Source organism: Capricornis sumatraensis, chromosome X (genome assembly GCF_032405125.1).
Source record: "Capricornis sumatraensis isolate serow.1 chromosome X, serow.2, whole genome shotgun sequence".
Classification (NCBI taxonomy): Eukaryota; Metazoa; Chordata; class Mammalia; order Artiodactyla; family Bovidae; genus Capricornis; species Capricornis sumatraensis.
In genome coordinates, this window is record NC_091092.1 from 32,350,769 (window position 1) to 32,356,768 (window position 6,000).

A 6,000-nucleotide genomic window follows, 5' to 3' on the forward strand; every position below is an offset into this window, starting at 1 on the left:
GTATTATGTCCAAAAGAAATAATCACTGATTTTATTTGCGAAATGGAGTTTTAAAAGAAACCTGATACTTGTGTGAGTTTTTCCTTTTCTCCAGCATAATTATGTTACTATAAAGTCCATTTTTATTTTATTGGCTTTTCCTTTTTGGCTGGGGGTGAGGTGGGCGTAGTACTATAGAGAACCGTTGTTCAGGGGGGTCTGCCACTTGATTTTTTTTCAGCACTGACTGATCCCTTTGTAAAGAATATAAATTTTCTCCTGGATAACCGGGTGTTTTAAGATGTTTACCTTAAAATTCTTCCTGGGGGAAAGAATGAATTAATTTCTGTCTTTTAAAATATTTTCCTGAGCCAGTAAACAGTAGTTTAATCAGAAGTCTTTTCAAAATTTGTCTTTTAAGAGCAAGAGAAAGGTATTGCTGTTATTAATATGACAACTGTTTGCCAGGTCCTTTCTTCCTCTTTTTTAATTGGGTAGAAGACCCAATACAGTAACAGTCAATATTTGACCATGTGGAACTACCAAATTAAGAGAATACTGTGAGTGTATTCATATTTTTTCTATATTGAATAAACAATGTAACATACAAAAAAAAAAGAACAGAACATGGAACAACATACTGGTTCAAAATTGGGAAAGGAGTATGTCAAGGCTATATATTGTCACCCTGTTTATTTAACTTATATACAGAGTACATCATGAGAAATGCTGGAATGGATGAAGCACAAGTTGGCATCAAGATTGCTGGGAGAAATATCAATAACCTCAGATATTCAGATGACACCACCCTTCTGGCAGAAAGTGAAGAGGAACTAAAGAGCCTCTTGATGAAGGTGAAAGAGGAGAGTGAACAATCTGGCTTAAAACTCAACATTCAAAAAACTAAGATCAAGGCATCCTGTCCCATCACTTCATGGCATACAGATGGGGAAACAATGAAAGAGTGAAAAACTGTATTTTCCTGGGCTCCAAAATTACTGTGGATGGTGACTGTGGCCATCAAATTAAAACATGCTTGCTCCTTGGGAGAAAAGTGATGACAAACATGGGCAATGTATTAAAAAGCAGAGACATTACTTTACTAACAAAGTCTGTCTAGTAAAAGCTATGGTTTTTCCAGTAGTCATGAATGGATGTGAGTTGGACCATAAAGAAAGCTGAGCACCAAATTATTGATGCTTTTGAACTGTGGTGTTGGAGAAGACTCTTGAGAGTCCCTTGGACTGCAAGGAGATCAAACCAGTCAATCCTAAAGAAAATCAACCATGAATATTCTTTGGAAGGACTGATGCTGAAGATGAATCTCCAAAACTTTGGCCACCTGATGTGAAGAACTGACTCACTGGAAAAGATCCTGATTCTGGGAAAGATTGAATGCAGGAGAAGGGGAAGACAGAGGATGAGATGGTTGGATGGCATCACCTGTTCAATGGACATGAGTTTGAGTAAACTCCAGGAATTGGTGATGGACAGGGAGGCCTGGGGTGCTGCAGTCCACGGGGTCACAAAAAGTCGGATACAACTGATGGATTGAACAACAACAAAAATAGTGCAAAATCTATTAAAATAAATACAGGCATATTACTTGGCCTAACAATCACTCTTTTGAAAATTTCTCCTACAGGAAGACAAAAGGCACTAATATGTATGTAGGTACGCATGCATGTGTGTATGTATGTGTGTGTGTGAAAGAGAAAGAGAGAATAGAGAAAATTAGCAGATGTAAGGGTTACCATTGGAGAAGGCAATGGCAACCCACTCCAGTACTTTTGCCTGGAAAATCCCATGGACGGAGGAGCCTAGTAGGCTGCAGTCCATGGGGTCGCGAAGAGTTGGACATGACTGAGCGACTTCCATTTCACTTTTCACTTTCATGCATTGGAGAAGGAAATGGCAACCCACTCCAGTGTTCTTGCCTGGAGAATCCCAGGGACGGGGAAGCCTGGTGGGCTGTTGCTTATGGGGTCGCACAGAGTCAGACATGACTGAAGCGACTTAGCAGCAGCAGCAGCAGCAAAGGTTACCATTGGTTGCTTTAGGAGGAAGGAATTAGAGGGAGTGGAAGAGAGTATTTTATATGCACATGGAAATAAAATTTCAAAACTACAGAAGAGCATTAAATAAAAAATTTTTAAAAATCCACTCCATTCCGACGTAACCTGTCCCACTACTTAGGAGTAATTTGTTTCATTTTTCTGGGGATTAATTCAAGAACTCTAAATAATATACTTATATTCTTATTGTTTAAATTAAAATTTAAAAGTGTGTATTTAAATACAGTGAATTGAGCTCAATTATTAGAAACTTTTTCTCTAATGTTCCCAATAACTGTTAAATAGATTTTGTTTTTATAATCTTCTGTTGATTATTTTTACAAAATCCAATTTCTTAATTTATTGATTTTAAATTACAGCCATTGATGGTTCCACTAATTCAAAGAGAAAGTACAATCTTTTCTCTCCTCTTACATCCTAACTTGAATTACCATGACCTTATCTTTTCACATTGACATGATTTATGACATAAACTTGCACTTGAAATACAACTAAACTTTCCAAATTTATAGGTTTTTTTGTTTAAATTATGTAAATATGTATGCTGTACTTTTCAATATTGTAATTATGTGAATATTTTTCACTGTAAAGCCAAGGAGCATGACTGGATCTACAGAAAAATCATATACCTTCTTAAAGGAAGATGCTTCAAGCATCAAAGTCAAATACATTCTTCTATTTTATGCTCCATTTAATGTTCACAATTATGCCATATTTTAGTTTGCTTCGTATTTGGATCATTACAACCTTATAGAGCTTGTTTTTCCTAACATAACAGGTCAGGATTTTTTTTTTCTTTTTCCTTTTTGGTTGTTGACATAAGAAATGTATGCCTTATTTTCCTTATGACTAAGATCATACAGCTTCTTAAATTATGCTATTCTAAGACCTCCTTATCCATGTTTTTAAAAAAATCCTACTTAAAGTGAAAATGCTGAAAACCAGAACTAAAATTTCATACTCATGAAAATAGTGGAAAATAAAAGTTTTATTGAGAACTTGCCTGGATACAAATAAAATTAACATTTGTTTAATCTTACATTTAATAACATTTATATTTTAATTAAAACTTTGCACTAATTTTTTAAAATAAACAATGAATGAAAGAAGTATCAATTTTTAGGGGGTTCTGGGGAAGAATTTTCCCAATGAAATTTTAAGATAATATTCTACTGTATTCTTCTTTTTGCATTTAAATTTCACAGCATGAAAATAAAGGTCATTTTTGTAAAAATATTGGAAAACTTCATTAATTTTCCAAAAGAATTTCCCTAATATTTTGATATTTAAATTATTTTAATGTGAAACACCTTCCATATAATTATATTTATAAATTTTTCTCTTCCTTAAATTTTGAACTAATCTAATTTTACTAGGTATTCATTTACCAATGGCTCTGTCATGTGAGTCTGTTTGCCAGTAAAACTTACATCACCCTTGTGATATCCCATAGTTTTGCAATTTATTTTATATTTGATTTGAATTTATTCTGCTGACTCTAATTTTAATCAAATTTAAATTTTACTTTGGTTTCTGATTACTCTTCTGATAGTCATCTACTCTTATTTTCTAAGTGTGGGAACTTTCTGATTCTCTCAAGGATATTAATTACTACAATTTTTAAAATCTATTTTCTTCCAAATCCCTGGTTCTTCCAGAGTTAGCTGTGCTTCTTTTTATGATCCTCAAATAAAGTTTTTTCTCAAATATCTGCTGATGCTTGGTTTTCTATTCATACTTACCAATGAAGGACTAGGTGTATTATAGGTCACTACCAAGCAATTCTGCCATTCTTCAGGTCTTCTTCCAGTAGCCTATTTCCTAAAAGTCAGCTCTAACCTCAAATAAGTGGATATTTTAGTGCTTGGCAGAGAACAGGCACACGGTCACTCTTCTGTATACCAGAATAAGGATGGCTCTTCTTTGAGCTGTCAACTGCCATAACAAGAGCATTAAACCCTTCCTGGTAGATCAGTCATTTCTTTAGAAGATAGCACCTTGTCCTCTACCTGCACATAAAGGCCAGCATAGGGGTTTTGCAGGCTCCCACAGCTATCCTGATGACTTTATCAGTTACAAAAATGATATCCATTAATAATTATATATATGTCAAAATTATTTAATATATAAGTATAAATTCATACTTTAATTATATAGATAACTTAAATAATATATATTTAATGTATCAAAATATACATTACATATACTTCTTAATCACATGCACAGACCACTGTGTTTATAAATCTGTTTATTGATTTATATTGATAAGCATCATATATTTCTTATTTTTTGATAGACAATAAGTAGAAATGGAAATCATTTTTTATGTGTGCCACATGGAATAACCTCGTGCACACACAACCTTGGAAACCACTGCAACAGATCATCAATCCTGTTGCTGTATAGTTCTCTTCCTATTTCACCCCTCTGGTCAAAGCATCTCTAACATCTGCTGTAGCATTCTGTACATGCCCTGAGCTCTGGCTCTCACCATAATGTGTGTTACTCACTCAACCATGTCTGACTCTTTGCAGCCCTATAAACCGTAGCTCCCCAGGCTCCTCTGTCCATGGGATTTCCTAGGCAAGAATTCTGGAGGGGGTTGCAATTCCCTTCTCCATGGAATCTTTCCAACCCAGAGATCAAACTCAGGTCTCCTGCACTGCAGGCAGATTCTTTACCATCTGATCCACCTGGGAGTAGATTGTCTATTAATACTGTCTGACTTTTCTTCCATCTACTAGAATATGTATCAAAGCTCTATTTTCAGTGAATTTACACATTTACTATTTTTAATACTTCACTACTATTATCCAGAAGATTTTCCTATAAAGAGGATATAATGTGTGCTATCATCTTGAACCAGATACCATATCAAGGATTTTCATTCTTATTTCTCAGAATATAAGACTCTGTGTTACATTATAGATATCCAGTAATTTATCCAAAGGGAAAATTATTTTATATCGATTAATATTGGTAATACTCTCAAGTGCACTAGTATTACAACTCTGAATATAACAGGCCAAGTCCTTAAGTTGTGATTCGCCTGATGTTCAACAGATTATAAATTCTCAATTCAAGTAGCATTAAGATGAATGTAAGATGGTAGGGAATTTTGTTGGACATAAATAGCTTTAAAATGCAGCATTTCCAGTTTAAGATATAATATTAATGATTTAGACCCATGTTAGTCTCCTCTCTCAGTTACAGCCCCATAATGACAAGCTTCCTTTTTAATGTTCAGGGCCTGCTGTGCCAGCAGTACTTTTAACAAAATACAGTTGCTTTAGGCTTTCTGACATGGCATCACACTGAGATAAACACAATTAACAAGATCTATTTAAATTCTGGCTCTTTTGTAATTGTTTATTAATGAGATTTTAAAGACTTTTTTGATATTTCAAAATTTTTCAATCAAGGTTTTTATTTGCTATGTGTTTTCATTTTTAACACTTGGGTATTGTCTGTTGGTTCCATTTCTCAATTGCAAACAGAGAATCTCAACCCCCATAAAATGATCAAAGGATCATAGGCAGGATGATGGAGAAGCAATCTTAGTTATCATAGGCTTACAAGAGCAATGGATTAATAAATGAATTTAAAAATCAAGCAAATAATTTATTTTTGTTCTTGCTTAGAAAAAAGGAGCAGTGTATACCTTTTTGCTCTGATTTTAAACTGTGCCATCAGTTATCATCATGAACTCATAGTAAGTAGTAGCACACCATATTATCGACAATAGAAGCAACATGGGAAGACAAACGAATGATCTTTGGTTTTAAACATAGCTAAATCTCAGCTTCACCACTTTTAAGATATGTAACTTTGGGCAAAGCTTAACCTCTATGAGTCTAAGCTTTACATATGTAAAATTGGGGGTTATAACTATCCCAGAATTGCTCTGTTGGTTACATGGGATAACATGTACAAACTGATATAAAGT